Source organism: Nicotiana tabacum, chromosome 19 (genome assembly GCF_000715075.1).
Source record: "Nicotiana tabacum cultivar K326 chromosome 19, ASM71507v2, whole genome shotgun sequence".
Classification (NCBI taxonomy): Eukaryota; Viridiplantae; Streptophyta; class Magnoliopsida; order Solanales; family Solanaceae; genus Nicotiana; species Nicotiana tabacum.
Window position 1 is genome coordinate 142,473,252 of NC_134098.1, and position 17,438 is coordinate 142,490,689.

Here is a 17,438-nt window from a genome sequence, read left to right on the forward strand (position 1 = left end):
TTCATCTAGGTGCTACTAAGATGTATCGTGACTTGAGGTAACATTATTGGTGGCGACGAATGAAAAAGGACATAGTTGAGTATGTATCTAGGTGTCTAAATTGCCAGCAAGTTAAATATGAGCACCAGAGGCCAGGTGGCCTACTTTAGCAGATGACTATACCAGAGTGGAAATGGGAACGAATTACTATGGACTTTGTAGTTGGGTTGTCGCGGACCTTGAGGAAGTTTGATGCAGTTTGGGTGATTGTTGACAGGTTGACCAAGTCGGCACATTTTATTCCTGTTGTGACTACGTATACTTCAGAAAGGTTGGCCTAGATTTATATTCAGGAGATAGTTCGGTTGCACGGTGTGCCAATTTCCATCATATCAGATAGAGGCCCTCAGTTTACTTCACATTTCTGGAGAGCAGTACAGAGTGAGTTGGGGACCTGTGTAGAGCTCAGCACAGCCTTTCATCCGCAGACCGACGGCCAATCAGAGCGGACAATTCAGATTTTGTAGGATATGCTCAGGGCATGTGTGATCGACTTTGGAGGTCAGTGGGATCGTTTCCTGCCTTTGGCTGAGTTTGCTTATAATAACAGTTACCAATCCCACATCGAAATGGCTCCATTTGAGGCTTTATATGGCCGGCGATGTCGTTTACCTATCGGATGGTTTGAGCCAGGTGAGGCTAAGTTATATGGTACTAATTTGTTAAGGGATGCCTTGGAAAAGGTAAAGTTGATTTAGGAGTGACTTCGCATAGCACAGTCCGGACAAAAGAGTTACGTGGACCAGAAAGCGCGTGATGTATCATTTATGGTAGGTGAAAAAGTTCTCTTGAAGGTTTCGCCGATGAAGGGAATTATGAGATTCGACAAGAAGGGCAAGTTGAGCCCAAGGTTTATAGGCCCATTTGAGGTGTTGAAACGAGTTGGGGAGGTTGCTTATGAGCTTGCATTTCCTCCCAGCCTATCGGGAGTTCATCTGGTCTTTCATGTATCTATGCTCCGAAAGTATCATTGCGACCTATCACATGTGTTAGACTTCAGCACAGCTCAGCTAGATAATAGACCGGGTTCTGAAGAGGAGCCAATTTCCATTGTTGATAAACAGGTTCGCCAGTTAAGGTCCAAGAGGATTTCTACAGTAAAAGTCTAGTGGAGAGGCCAACCAGTCGAGGAAGCGACTTGGGAGGCCGAGGAAAACATGCGAAACAGATATCCACACTTATTCAGCACTTCAGGTATAATTCTAAACCCGTTCGAGGATGAACGTTTGTTTAAGAGGTGGAGAATGTGATGACCCAAAATGTCATCTTTAAATTTAATAATTAATTATGTGTTCTAAGACCTCGAAAAATGGATTAAAATGTGAATTAGAGCTTTAAAACTCAATTGAGTTGACTTTGGTCAACATTTTGAGCAAACGGATTCGGATCAATGTTTTGACAGTTCCGGTAGGTTCGTATCGTGATTTGGAACTCGGGCGTATGCCTGGAATCAAATTCCGAGGTCCCTAGCCCGAGATATGGAATTTTGATAAAAAATTTAAAAGTTTAAGTTCAAATAGTGACCGGATGTCTAATTATGTGAAAACGACCCCGAAATAGAATTTTGATGATTCTAACAGCTCCGTATGTTGATTTTAGACTTAGGATCTTGATCGAAATTTTATTTGGAAGTCCGTAGTGAAATTAGGCTTGAAATGACAAAAATAGGAATTTAAAGTTTGGAAGTTTGACCGGGGAGTTGACTTTTTGTTATCGGGGTTGGAATCCAGTTCTGAAAATCTTCACAGCTCCGTTATGTCATGTATGACTTGTGTGCAAAATTTGAGGTCAATCGGACTCGATTTGATAGGTTCCGGCATCGAATGTAGAAGTTGAAAATATTTTAGTTTCATTAAGCTTGAATTGGGGTATAATTCATGGTTTTAGCGTTGTTTGATATGATTTAGAGGTTCAACTAAGTTTGTATGATATTTTAGGATTTGTTGGTATATTTGGTTGAGGTCCCGAGGGCCTCAGGTGAGTTTCAGATGGTTAACGGATAAAAAATTGGACTTAAAAAGCTGCTGCAATATTTCCTTTTCTGTTGGACATTCTAGGTTGTGATCGAGCCCAGATATCGGGCCCAGGTATCGAGCCCAGGGTTGACGAGGCTCAGGCTCGAGCTTGTGTATCGAAGCCATGATCGAAGGTCCAACTCGAGGGCCATGATCAAAGGCAAGGCTCGAGGGCCAGGATCGAGACCCAAGATCGAGGGTCACAATCAAAGGCTGTCTGGGTAGTTTTATAAAAAGAGAGCATTCGTCTCATTCGCCTTTTTAACAAATTGGAGCTGGAGGAGAGGCGATTTTGACAGATTGTCAAGGAAAGACATTTGGGGCAAGTGATTCCAACTCGGATTTGGTCCATATACACAAATATATCATTGTTTTCACCATTAAATTAGTGTTTTGAGATTGAAATTTGGAAAAAATTTAGAAATCTCATAGAAGCGAATTTTTGAGATTTCGGTATCGATTCGGAGTCGGATTTGAGTAAAACTAGTATGGTTGGACTCGTAATTGAATGGGTTGTCGGATTTCATAACTTTCGCCGGATTCCGAGATATGGGCCTCACAGACGAATATTTAATTAATTTCGGGATTTTTACTAAAAATGTAGTATTTTCTTATAGAATTGATTCCTATAATATTTAGTGATTGTATCGAATTATTCTGGCTAGATTCGAGCCGGACAGGGTTGGATAATCGTGGAAAAGGCCTTCTAGTGGGTTAAATTGGAGCAAGACGAGGTAAGTCTCTTGTCTAATCTTGTGAGGGGGAAACTACCTCATAGGTGATTAAAATTAAATAATTGTTGCTAATTGTGGGGGCTACGTACGCACAAGGTGACGAGAGTCCGTGCGTAGCTACTATTAATGCTAAAGTCCGGGTAGTTTAGGACTCAAAGCATGCATTACTTGTGTAAATTATATTCTTTGATTAATTAATATTAATTGATATATATGAATATATTGTGAATTGTTAGATAAAGATATTAAAGGATGAAAACCTCATATGCTTGGTTTTCTATTTAAATTAATTAATTGTTTAAATAAATTATTCTTCCTCCCGAATTTATCTTATAATAAATATACACTCCTTCCGGAGGTACATAAGAAAATGTCCTCCTTTCTTGTGGAGCGGGCCGAACGCCTCGGCAGGATAGATGCATCTATGAATCGCGTCGCACGTCCCTCGGCAGTGTACACGACACTCTGGATCGGGCCGTACGTCCTCGACAGAAATCGTGCTTAATAATAATAATTACACGATACTTTAATAATTTATTTCAGCTTGTGAAGCTAATTGATAAATTGGAAAATCCTTGGAATGTAATTAATTATTATTCTTGCTTGTTAAGGAATTAATTGTTACTCCTGTAAATGAGATTTAATTGATAAATTAGAAATTATTTGAATTGAAGGAATCTAATTAATGTATTGAGAATTGTTACATTTGAAGGAATTTGATTATTTTCGCTGATTAAATAAATTATTGTAAATTCTGTAAATCATGTTGATTTAAATATCCTAGTTTATTTCAGTTATTATTATTGACCCATAGTGAGTGTCAAAGTCGGCCATCTCGTCTCTACCACTTTGAGATTAGGCTTGATACTTACTGGGTACACGTTGTTTACGTACTCATACTACACTTGCTGCACTTTTTGTGCAGGATCTGAGACGGGTACTAGTGGAGGACCTATCATCACATATCCACGTCATCCCGAGGCATAGTGGTGAGCTGCCTTTCTGGGCCGTTCTGCAGCTACCAGTGTCTCTTCTTATATTACAGACAGTATTTGGAGTTTTGTATCATCTACTAGATGCTCATGCACTTATGACACCAGGTCTTGGCACACACGTTGGTAGAGTTTGGGATTTCTTGGTTTTAAATTTTATCAATGTATTCTTAATTTATTAGTTGGTTTGCCTAGCTGTAGTGTTGGGCGCCATCACGACCTGCAGGTAAAATTGGGTCGTGACAGTACCTTTTTGAAATTTTGACCCAAATTTGCATCAATTGATTATTTGTTCGTTATCAAGGGAAAAATAGGTGAGATTTCGAGAAAATAAATTGGGCATAACTTTGTTTGATCAACTATTCTTCACTCTCTCTAGGAGGAGCAGACATAGTGCTACAAAATAATTATTTAATAAAGTTACAACTTATGTTGTGTGTTTATATAGGTTTTCTTCTTCAGAGAGTATCAAATTTTAGGCTAGGAGTTGTATTCTGAGTTTGTTCGACTAGTTATCTGCTAATTGAATGTCTTTAATTCACATAGCCAAATAAATAAGATGCTCTTATATGGCCATTGAAAGGTTAGTCATTGACATTTTGCGTTTCTGCATTTTTGCACAGCGTTTCAGAAATTTCTACATTTCTGGACTGTGTTTTTTGCGTTTCTGCTAAGTTTTCTGCATTTATGCACAGCGTTTCGGCAATTTTTGCATTTTTGCACAATATTTTTGCATTTCTGCACAGTTTTTCTGTATTTTCTGCATTTCTGCACAGCGTTTTGGAATGTTTTGCATTTATGGACAATGGTTTTTGCGTTTCTACGAAGTTTTTCTGCATTTCTGCACAGCATTTCAGCAATTTTTGCATTTCTGCATAGTGTGTTTGCATTTCTGCACAACGTTTCGGTATTTCTTCGTAGTATTTCTACAGTTCTGCATTTTCTGAATAGTGTATTTTCTGCACATTTTTTCTGGGTTTCTGCACTGCGTTACGGAAATTGCTGCATTCTGGACAGTATTTTTTGCGTTTCTGCACAATTTTTCTGCATTTTCAATATTTCTGCACATCATTTCGACAATTTCTGTATTTTTGCACAGTGTTTTTGCATTTATGCATAGTGTTTCTACATTTCTACAAATTATTTATGGATTTTTGCACAGTGTTCTGCGTTTACGCATGGCGTTCCGGCAATTTCTACGTTTCTGCTGCGTTTCTGAATTTTTTGCTTTCTGCACAGTGTTTCTGCATTTTTGCATAGCGGTTCTGCATTTCTGCAGTATTTTTGCATATCTTCAGAACGTTTCTGCATTTCTGCACATTGTTTCGACATCTTTTGCTTTCTGTATTTCGGTATTTTCTAATTAATATTTTTCCTCTTTATGAGAATGTATTGAGGAGCAAAGAAAAAGGGTTTGAATCAAAGCTCAAAGTCCTATGAAGAAGATAGGTTTTGATTTTCAGTTTCGATCAAGTGCTGAATTGGCCAAGCAATTTCAGATTAAAAAAGAAAAACTAGCTCATGATAAGGAGTATAGAGTTGTGAAAGAGCAAGCACCAGTAACTCATAAATGGAAGCATCTTATGCCCACAATATCAAATGCAAGAGAAGGAAAGAGTAGATAAAGGTTAACTCAATCTAAGGAGTCTTTTCAACAACAAGGAAATGGTAAATTACCTATGCACAAATCCATGATCTAGTTGTCTTTGAAGGAAGTTCTTAACACTTCACATATGATTGGAAGAAGACAAGGAGAAGGAGAAATTTGCAAAAAAATGAAGAGGAAGTAGGTCTTATCGGCGATGAGTCTTGATCATTTTCTAGAAATTTGGTGCTAGGCCATGTGCAAATTAAATTATGAAAACAAGAAAAAATAAAATTGGAGGCATCTGATGAGACCTATTAATTTTGCAAGAGTGTGTGTGGCATCAGTAATATTTATTCGATATTTTGTAAAAAATATGACTTTCATTTCTTTACATACTTTTTTAGAATACATTGATGTTTGTTAGGGGTAAGGTATACTCCTAATAAAGAGAACAACCTCTCTACTCCTCGGGGTAGGGGTAAGGTCTGCGTATACACTACCCTCCCCAAACCCCACTAGTGGAATTTTACTCGATCGCCGTTGTTGTTGTTGTTGTTGTTGTATTGATGTTTGTTATTTATTTCTTCTAATATACTTTGCAGCGTACAAGTAAAGAGAACAATGAGGGTTCCTCAAGTTTGGGAGACTAGGAATTCTCCCAAAAGTGATCATATTCAAGAAGTGATGGATAATATGGTTGCCCATATTATCCGCCGGTTAATCCGTTTTTTATCCGTATTAAATATGGGTCGGGTCGGATAATTTATCCATTTTTTCATTACCCGTTTTTGACCCGATTCATATCCGATCCGACCCGCCCGTTTGCCACTCCTAGCTGTAAGTAAGGTTGTCCAACGGGACGGGACGGACCACTTAAATCTAAACGGGATGGGCCCACGTTAAACGGTACAAGGGATGGGATGGGATTCCCATTTCGTCCCGTTTATCCCGTCCTGTTTATCCCGTTTCCGTCCCGTCCCGCCTGTCCCACGTGTTTTTTAAATTGTTTTTATTGTAATATAGCCATTGGGCAACGACCTCCATTGCAAATTTAGTGCTTAATTTTTGTGTTTACTTTACTTGTTCTATTTTCGTATTTTATTTGTGTGTTTAATTTTTGTGTTAACTTTTTAAATTTAATTTCGTATTTCATTTGTGTGTTTAATTTTTGTGTTAACTTTTTTAATTTGATTTCATATTTAAATTATGGCACCTAAAAATGTATTTGGCCTATTTAAAAAAAGTAGTAAAGGTGATAGTAGTAGTAATCCTAATCCTAATCCTAATCCTTCTCCAAGAATTAGAAAATATATAGATGAAATGACTTATGTTGATAAAACTTTATTTTTTCAACCCCCTGCATGTTATAATATTAATTTCGGAGAACAACTAGATCATGAAACTTTACAAAGACAATTTGGCAATGATATTTTTATTGAGGATGAAGAAAATGAGGAAGAAGAATTAGATGAAACACCCACTAGTCCTGCAACACAAGGTCTAACTCAGAGTCAATCTCGGTCTGGAGCTTTACCCCCGGTACCACCTGTAAGGGGCAAGCCTAAGGGTGAACGTGCCAAAAACATCACTTGTATGAAAATTTTTTAAACATGATAAAGTCAATCAACGTGCTATACGTGAAAAATGTAAGCAACGATTTGTACACAAGACTAGTGGTGGGACGGGGGGGTTAGCCAGGCACTTACTTAAGGAGCACAATTCTTTATGGATGCAAGCTCAAATAGAAGCCGGAAAAATTACAGATCCTAGCACCGGTACTGGCGCTCCTAGTGGATCCGGCGGGGGTTCTAACTTTTTACAACAACAGACAATGTCCGAGAGAAATTATAGATAAGTTACAACGAAACTATATATGAGCTTACAAATATTAGTATGATAATTTATAATTGGCTACTAAGAGGCCTAGATCAAATAGAACCCTTCCTAGAAGGTGGCTGCGTAGATTATGTGCTTTTCAAAAGAATTATATTTGTATGTGAAATTTGAAACTTCTATTAATAAAATAAAAGGCTCTAAGCTTTGAATTCTTTTTATGAATTGTCTTACACTCTTACTTAGTTACTTAATGGCTTGAAATTATATTAAATAAATTACAACTCTATTATAATTACTAAAATATTTCATTACAAGTCTTTTTTTAATATTTTATAATTTTTTACTTAGTTTCCTAATTTTCTTATAATTTATTAAGTTTTAAGTTTATTAAATAAGTAAAAAAACTAGACGTTGCCAAACTTAATGGTTAAATAAATATATATTTTTAAAAATCAGCCCACTTAAGGTCCGCGAAACCGTCCCGTCCCTTCTCGTTCGGTAGCGGGATGGGATGGGCCTACCGTTTCGTCCCGTTTAGGCCCGTCTTGCCACTGTCCCGGCTAAATATCCTCCCGTCCCGTTGGACAGCTTAGCTGTAAGGTATAAAAATATTACATATGGGGTGTAGTAAGCGTTGTCTTTGTTATCAAATAAGCCACGCTTTTAAGCGTGGCTTGTAAGGCAATAGTTAAAAAACGTGCCCTTAGGTCAAAGATTACGCTTGTTTTGGCCACCCAATAAAACTAAAATGTTGTAGTGTCAAAAAATTTAAAAACGTTATTCTAATACTAAAACACTAAATATATACCCTTCCAAATATAGTTATATTAACATCTGGAGGTTCCAACCATATTTAGCTTTGGCTATGGAATTTATCACATCTATTTTCCTTTTTCTTGTTACATTTACTGATGATGAGGTGGACGAAGAAGACGATGGCTCGGGTGAGCGTGTACGACTACGCCTCGCTGTAACTCTAGCCAGCTTAGGCATGTTTGAGCCAATTAAGTGAGGAAAATTGAGCGGAGCTCTCGAGCCGCGGATTTTGAAAGCGGAGCCAATGCTGCATCCTCAGGAGTCTCATAAGTTCCTAACCACAGTCTTGCCCCTCTCCTATCGGGGTCTCTCATCTCCGGTGAAAACGTCCCCCATGGCCGCCGTTTCACTACTATGTACCGCCTCCAATCTTGCGGCGCGTTCTTCTCACGCGCCACCACATTCCCCTTCGTTTCCTCCTCGGACTCGCACTTTTCTTCGAGATTTGGTATTGTTTCCTCAAATTTTTCATCCCAAAAGGAGGTTTCGAAGCTATTTTCTGCTGAAGGGGAGCTGCCAAAACTTGAGCTAGGACTGTTAGGCAATGCGTTACTTGAACTCATTGGCGAAAGAATTTCAGAAAAATCTGAATCATTTAGAAGATGTTGCTTTATGGATTCAAGGAGATTAAAATCAGAGAAAGAGAAGGTTATATCTGCTGGATTCATTTTCTTTTCTCTAGAGTTTTGAAATAAATGTTTCTTGCACTTTCTCTAATTACTAGGGTTTATTAATTCTGGATGAATGGAACAGTTGATACTGTACGTCTATTTATACGCTTGGCCTATAACTGTAGCTCTGGTCCCCTACCATCATTATTTTTTTTCTGGAATTTCTATACAGGTGCCATTTTAAGCACATGTATGTTATGCTTTTTAGTTTTTATTATCCTAACATTTTATTCTCTCTGTTTTAGTTTTTAAAACAGAGATATATATTTATTTGTAGAAAAAACCTAGTATATGTATAGCTTTTTCTCAAAAACCTCTTTGGTTTTCTGATAACATGAGCTGTCAAATTTTAGAAGCATTTAATTTTCCATTTCAAGAAAGAAATGTCCAGTACATTTTCGAAATGTGAACTCGTGAGGATATAATACTAGCACACGATATTACACAGGAAATAGAAATCAAAATTAAAGAGGTGTGGCTACTTATGTCTTTTACGGCTCATCTTTCGTTGAAGATGTATTTAATGCTTAAATAAATTTTTACTATGGATTCTTCTCTTTATAATTTGTTTACTGGGACGACCTTTAGAATATCAGCAAATTCATGATTATATTTCAAGGCCTATTTGATTTCTCATTTTCGTTTCCAGTTGGTGGAGCATCATATATAACAACAAAGTGTAGCAGCTGGATAGATAATTCACTTAAATATCTGTTAATTAAAGACGAGCTGCATCGACTTTAATTTTATATGGGGGAGCTTTGACACTTTTTGCGAATATCCTAAAACTTGTTCGGCAACTTCTTAGCAATTAGTACCTCCGTGGCTTTATGATTGTTAGAAAAACACATCCGATAATTTAAAAAGAGTACAAAAGGAACCTTGATTATTATATAATTTCAAGTACAGCATCATACGGGAATTAAAAAGTATTCAATAATTGAAATTTGTCAGACATGCATGTGCAATATTAGAGAAGATTCCATATGATTATGGTTTTTTTTGTTTCTCAAAATTGCAGAAGTGAAGAGGAAGCCTACACTGGTCACCCTGGATTGCTATGATGGTAAGCATCCTCCACTTCCAACCAAGAGGTTGTGAGTTCGAGTCACCCCAAGAATAAAGGTGGGTAGTTCTTGGAGGGAAGGATGCCGAGGGTCTATTGGAAACAGCCTCTCTATCCCAGGGTAGGGGTAAGGTTTACGTACACACTACCCTCCCCAGACCCTACTAGTGGGATTATACTGGGTTGTTGTTGTTGTTATTTTTCTTTATTGCTAAAGAAGACCGGATATTATTGAAATGAGAAACTAATGTGGATCATTACAAACCGGAATTGATTGCCGAATATCAGTTTGCAAATCATTAAACATTGAATACTTTATACTCCTTCATTGACATGGTTAAACGTTTACAGAATGGAGATTTACTTGCAATGAGTTGAAATTATTGATAGCTTTATAAAGTAAAGAATTAGAGTTAATATTTTCAGCTTCTTAGAGAACATATACCTTTTGAAAGCGGCTTGATCGTAAGCGTTACTCTGGGGTCTCATAAGTTCCTAGCCACAGTCTGGCACCTCTCCTGTCGGGGTCCCTTATTTCCGCCGCAAACTTTCCCCACGGCCGCTGTCTCACTCCTATGTACCGCCTCCAATCTTGATTCGTGTTTCTCTCACGCGCCGCCTTTCCGCCCTGCGTTTGCTCCTCGGGCTTGGATTGAGATTCGGGAGTTGTTGTTTCTTCAATGTTTTCATCCAAAAGGCAGCTGCCAAAACTTGAACTAGGACTATTAGGAGTTGCGACGTTGCTCGAACTCATCGGCGAAAAACTGTTCGAAAAATCGGAATTAATCAGAAGATGGTGGTCAATAGAGTCCAGAAAATCAAGATCAGAGAAAGAGAAGGTTGCATTATCAGCTGGATTCATTTCTTTTTGTTGCCCTAATTAGGTTTTGAATGAATAGTTTCTTGAACTTGTTCTTACTAGGGCTTATTGCTTACGTCTATTTATACGCTTGCCCTTCAAATTGTAGCTCTAGACTCTGCAGTACCTTTATTTTCTTTTTGGAATTTTCGCGAAGCTGCAATTTTAAGCACGTGTATGTTCTGCTTTTTGATTTTTATTATTGTAATAATTGTGAGCACCTAATTTTTTACAATATTTGAATTTTCTCCCACTTTTTAGTAGGTAAGTATATTTTAAGTTTAATCTACATATTTTAGCTCTTATTTCACCTTTTATAAGTGTTACTTAAGAAAATTATATCCCATTATCTCACCAATACCTCACTTTATCCCTTTTCCCCAACTCCCTCACGTCACTTTACACTAGCACTACTTTACCCCCTTTTCCCTAACTCCCTCACGTCATTTTACACTAGCACACACTCACTTTATCCCTTTTCCCCCCAACTCCCTCACATCACTTTACACTAGCACACACTCACTTCCACTCTCCCTCACGTCTCCCTCATAAATCATCCCCACTTCCTCACATCAGTTATAGAGCGCACACACACTGCACAAAGGGGATGAAAAACAGAGACCAACGGAGGAAAATCCTAGCGCCTACCTCTTCTTCTCCTAGCCTCATTCCTCGACCAAAACTCCTCCAAAGCATCCAAGAAAAGTTCAAAAAACGGGAGCAATTTTTAGCCATTAAAAACACCCATAAAACATCACTAAAATCACCCCCAAAAAATCATTTCATCTCCACCCCAAAATACACCATGAAACACCTCAAAATCCACACTAAAGAGCAGCAAAACAAGCTGTGAAAACAGCTAGGAAGAGCAGCGAAAATCAGCTGTAAAACAGTCCAAAATGCTGCCCTTTTTCCACCCAAAATCAACACCAAAACACACCTGAAACCAAGCTCTAAAACCAGCTTCATTCCACAAAAATCAGCTCAAAAAATGCTACCAAAACCAGTTGAAAAACCCAGCTGAAACAATCCCCCATCTCCACCCAACAAACCAGTTTCCTCCATAACCTTTCAACCCCATAAACATCAGCTAAGAAACAACCCTGAAACTTCTCCACTTTTCAGTCAATTTCGTGCTTCCGACAAGGTTGTGCCGTTGGAGGTTCTCAGTTGTAGTCGCTGCTCTTGGTTTGATTGTTGCGCAGCAGCAATTTTAAAGTTTGGATCCAATCAATACAAGGTATATTTTTACTTCCCTCACCAATTTTTAATATGCTGTTTATTTCTTCGTCTTTTAGCCATGTGAATATTCTATTTTTTAAATGTGATGATTGTTTGTTTTCTTGTCTTTTGTCAACTTAATGCCTTTGAATCAGTAGATCTAATTATAACTAAACATATATGGAAAATGTTTGTTGCTTTAAATACAAAAGCAATTTTGTTGATATATGTTTATATTGGATGAGACAGTAAGATTTATCGGTACTAGACTAAGAAGGATTTGGACTTAATTAAAAAGAGGTTTAAGACATGTAATTCCATTAAGTGACTTTAGTCATAAATTAATTAGACAAAGTTTTGAGCCGAGTTGTTGACTTAATTGATGTGGAATTTTGAATTTCTTGGCCATCTGATCCGTTTAGACAATTAGTTGATATTCTAGTTTCACTTGTTTGAGTTTGTTCCTTATCTAGTGGGACAGTGGGGTCATTTAAAAAGCTACATGAATTTGGGTTTAGGTACTATGTCATGTTAGTTAGTCCATTTCCCCCCTAATAAATTTATAACAATAGAATAGACTCTCTTATCCTTCTCCCAAAATAATCTTCCATAATTCATGGCCTCACAACAATCTCAAACCTTAGGAAAATAAGCAACTCATAAACAGTTCCCGTGGTTATAGGTACGGTTCCCGTGGCATAGTCATGATACGTAACCCCAATTCAAGTGCGTGTTTCACGCGACTTGACCATAGCTTCAAATAATAATAAAAATAAGCATATTATAAATCGCAGGTGCGTTTCACCTGGAGCGATTCACAATATGTACAAAAAACAACAAGTGCGCGACATCGCGACTTGTTCAAATAAATTTTATAAATATTAAAAATGGTTAAATATATAATTAAATGCGGTATAGAAAAGTTAATTCACATAAGTCTTAATTTTTTAGATAATTAGGCCAAGTATTAATTGTTAAGCGACCGTGCTAAAACCACAGAACTCAGGAGTGCGTCACACCTTCTCCCGGGTTAACAGAATTCCCTACCCGGTCTTCTATGTTCGCAGACCATAAATAGAGTCAATTTCCTCGATTTGGGATTCTAAAATAAATCGGTGACTTGGGACACCATAATAATTATCCCAAGTGGCGACTCTGAATTAAGTAAATTATCCTATTTTGAATAATATCACTTTAATTGGAAAAATTTTCCTATCCCTCAGGAAAAATGAGGTGTGATACCTCTGGCGACTCTGCTGGGGAATGGAACCCAAAACTTCTGGTTTAGGGTTCAGAATTCGAGCTTAGAATAATTGTTATGCTTGGATTTCATGTGATTGTCTCATATTACATGTTTGGGCCTAATGTACTAATTGCTTCTCATTTACCGCTTTGATATTCTGTGAACTGTATATAAAACTGTTACGCCACCCTTCTTCTCTCTAAGTCTTCTAAATCTTCTGGGAAGCGTGCGCTTCGCGTGGTTTCTTTTCTGTTAGAGTCATATCCCTGATTTTAGAACGAGGATCGGACAAGATGCAAAGCCGATGAAGCTTCTATATTCCCGATACGCTTCCCCCCTCGGCTCTAGTTGTCCGCTTGGGTAAGCCAAGTCTAGAACAACATACCCCAGGATTTAAAACTAGAATAACATAGCATCATGCCAGATCCCTAGTAGGAACGTTTGTTTACATCACGTGCATTTGACTTTGAGGACTCAACACAGGGATTGGGTCCGTCTAGGACAGGTGTACCCAATATAAAAGACCATCATGATGCATTTTACGTGCTACTTGTGCATATGATTGTTTCGGATTGCATGTTGACCAGCTTCTAGAATAGGGAAAGAAAATCAAGAAAAAAAAGAGTGAGGTAGGAGAGAGAGAATTTACCCGGTTCTGAAAAATCCAGGTATTTGAAAACCTTAAAACTCTATCGAAATTTTGAAAAAAAAAAAAGAAAAGAAAAGTCATTTCAAAATGAGCCAATATTTTCAAAAAGTCGTATTTTTCCTGTTGTGTCAAAATTGACCGAACTACGCAGGTCTAATTCTCACCGGATGTGAGATACGTAGGCAAACCTCATCGGTTCTAGCCCCAATTTTTATAAATCCAAAAAATATTTTCATTTACTTCCTTCCTTAGAAGTCTTTTCTTAGAAAATCCAAAATAAAAAAAAATTTAAACCCAAAAATATTTTTCTTTCTTTTTAGAAGTTTTTCATTCGAGAAAAAAAAATAAACAAATCAAATCAACATCCAAAAATATTTTTTTTCCTTATTCAGAAGTCTTTCTCCCAAAAATTCAAAAAAAAAATTTAAATCAAAATCTAAAATATTTTCTTTCTTCTTTAGAAGTCGTTCTTTTGGAAATTCAAAGGCAAAAATGTCAAAATTCAAAAATATTTTCTTTTTTCTTTAGAAGTCCTTTATGTCAAAATTCCCCAAAGAACAAGTCGAAATCCAAGAATATTTTCTTTATTCTTTAAGAAGTCTTCTTTTAAAAAATTCCCAAAGAGCAAATCAAAAAGAAAGAAATCAAAAAAGAGCTAGCTTATGTACTTTGTTCCCGGTAATCCTGAACTATGTAATGATCGTATTCATGCGGCGTCATGATACGTAGGCAATCCCCATCAGATTCGATCATAGCCATTAAATAAATCGAGTGAAAAAAAGAAGAAAGAAAAAGAAATAAAGGAGTGACAAAAATAACAAAGAAAAATAAAGAGCAAAAAACAAAAGAAAGAAAGAAAGAAAGCAAGAGTGAAAAAATCCAAAAAAAGAGAACTCTTTGTCCAATTTGAAAAAGAAAATCGCGGAAAGTTTTCGTGAATATGCTGTCAAATGGCGCGAGCAAGCCGCCAGGGTAAAGCCTCCAATGGACGAAGCAGAAATGGCTATTGTCTTCCTACAGGCCCAAGAGGCGGACTACTTCCAGAACATGATGTCCGCTATGGGTAATCCGTTTGCCGAGGCTATCAAAATTGGAGAGATGGTCGAAAATGGTTTGAAAACAGGCTGAATCTTGAGTCAAGCTGCCTTTAAGGCCACATCATAGGCCGTTCAGAATGTTTTGGGGAGTTTGATGAATAGAAACATGAGAGAAGAGGGAGCCATGATGGCTTCGAGCTCGAGGAGTCCCGCAGATCATTCAACCAATCATATATGTCGTCTAGAACCCCGCAACATTATTACCCTCATCATGATGCTGCATACGCCGTGGAACCGCCTCACTATGCGGTGATGAATGCGCAACCTTACACGCGGCCACATCATTATACACAAAATCGAGCTCTACCTCCCATAAATGCCCGTTCCTACCAAGCTCTATATAATCCCCAACCAAATGTTCCCTAATAAAATCCTTGCCCAAGAGAGCCCCTCAGAAGGAATCAATTCACCCCTATTGGTGAATTGTATTTAAGTTTGTTTCAAAAGCTAATCATGCTAGGTGTGTTGCAGCCAGTGGCCTCGAACTGGCCGAACCCCGAGTCCCCCTCGCACCGAGCTTATGCTAGATGTGAATATCACTCTGAAGCAGTGAGACATGATACTGAAGATTGTTGGACTCTTAAAAGAGCAGTGGAGGACCTCATTGAGGTCAAGTCAATAGTTCTCAAGGAAGAAGAGACTCCTAATATGACGAACAATCCTCTGCCTACTCACACCAATGGGCCAGTAGTTGGAATGATCTGTGATGATGGGGAATTTGATCTGGCACTGAAGGCCATTGCAACCATTGCCGAGACAGGAGAAAAGCCAAAAAATAGTCGCCAAACCTGAAAGTTCCCTGTCAAATGGGAGTCGCAGTAGCCGGTCTTACTATTCTTTCTGCGTCCGAATTATTTCAGGGTGTAATCCGGATGTTTTACTTTTATTGTCTTACTTTCCATTGTAAACCCTTCTATCTTTAAAATTCAAATAATTGAATCAATATTTCATCGTCCATGTCTCTTTTCTTGACTCTGTCACTTCTCTTATTCTTTTTTCAGTTCTGTTAAATGAAGATTTCAATAATATGACATGTTTGCGGATTTTATGCCCAGATACTAAAATGCTGTCAGACTTCGAAATAATGAATCAAGAATTAGAATGCAATGAAGATAAGTTTAAGGAAATAAAATAAAGAATTAGAACAATTAAAGAAAAATTGGCTACAGATTGGAAAGGTCCATACATTGTAACGAGAGTACTTCCAAAAGAGAGCGTTGTACTTGGGAAACATTAAAGGAAATGTTCCTAAAACAACTGTCAACGCATGTGCAGTCAAAAGGTACTATGTTTGATACTCTATATAGCATTAATGTTTTCCGGTTGGGATGAAGAAGGCTTTCATTCTCGCTACCCAAACACCATTAACCCTTTTGCCAACCCTTTGAGCCAGTTACCTTTTTTTGATTACCCTCTTTGGATCCTGAAGGAGTTATTGAAAAGAAAAAAAAACAAGAAAGAGAAAAAAAGGAAAAAGAAAAAAAAGGAAAAGGAAAGAGAGAAAACAAAATAGACAAAAAGACAAAAGAAAATAAAAAACAGTTCATGTTAATTGAACTACGTTCGACTTGATTCCAAAAGGATACGTAGGCAGCCTCTCTCTGGGGTTCAGTCACACCAAAATAAAAATCCACATTCCCCCAAAAGTTGAAACTGGGGCAACAATTATAATGTTTTAGCGATGATTTCACCCGAAAGGTTCCAAAGTTTTAATTCAATCCAAAATTCGTTTACCCAAATCCCTTTCAAGTCCTTCCGACCAATAGGCAAGAATGATCAAGAATCAGAGGTCACAGATATTTGGTCCTGGAGACGTCAAAATGAAAGAAACTAAAATGAGAGAGTCTTATTGGTGAAAACCCTCACGGGCACTTTAAGGTGATGGTGAGTAAAGAACTAAAATGAGAGAGTCTTATTAGTGAAAACTCGCAAAGAGAACTATAAGGCGATGGTGAGAAGAGAAGTGAGAAAGGTCAATTGGTGAAAACCCGCAAAAGGCGCCATTGATCGAAAAGAGGATCCTTACATCCATTGGCATCGACACAGTTCTGGGCAAGGCTTCTCGGTTTTCAAGGCAAAAGTTGTGATGCGTTTCTAAGAGTCGGACAGTTTACACAGATCAGGCATCCAGCCCAAAAGGCATGTCATGTTCATTGACGTCCGCATGTACTCCCAGATAAGTCCGTCCTTCTATTCCTTGAAAGGGACACCTCTTGTTTTAAACTCATTTTTTCTACTCCGTTGCTTATTTTTCTTCGAATCCCTTTCGGTCTAACTTTGCTCCAAAATAAGGCAAAGAAAGGACGACAAAACCGATTTACAGGGTTCCTGTTTGAAGCAAGCTGATATATTCAAAAGGCGCCCAGCCTCGGCAAGGATATTGAATCGACCCCGACTGGCCATGATTGGCCGATGCTTTAAAATTGAAAACTTTGAAAGAAGGAAATCAAAAGGGAGTGCCTATAAGGGCAAAATGAAGTTGAAAGGGTTAAGTCCCACGCGACCAAGTGTAATGGGAAAATGTGAAAATCCAAAGGTTCCCCAATGATCTGAAATTGAAAGCTTTAGAAGAATAAAGTCGAAAGTGAAATTCCACAAATACAAAATAAAGT

The 17,438-nt window shown here is 37.8% G+C and overlaps 1 pseudogene; it reads right to left on the reverse strand.

Annotated features, from left to right (window-relative positions):
- Positions 1-7,909: 7,909 nt before the first annotated feature.
- Positions 7,910-8,944, reverse strand: LOC107780151 (uncharacterized; annotated as a pseudogene).
- Between the last annotated feature and the right edge of the window lie 8,494 nt (positions 8,945-17,438).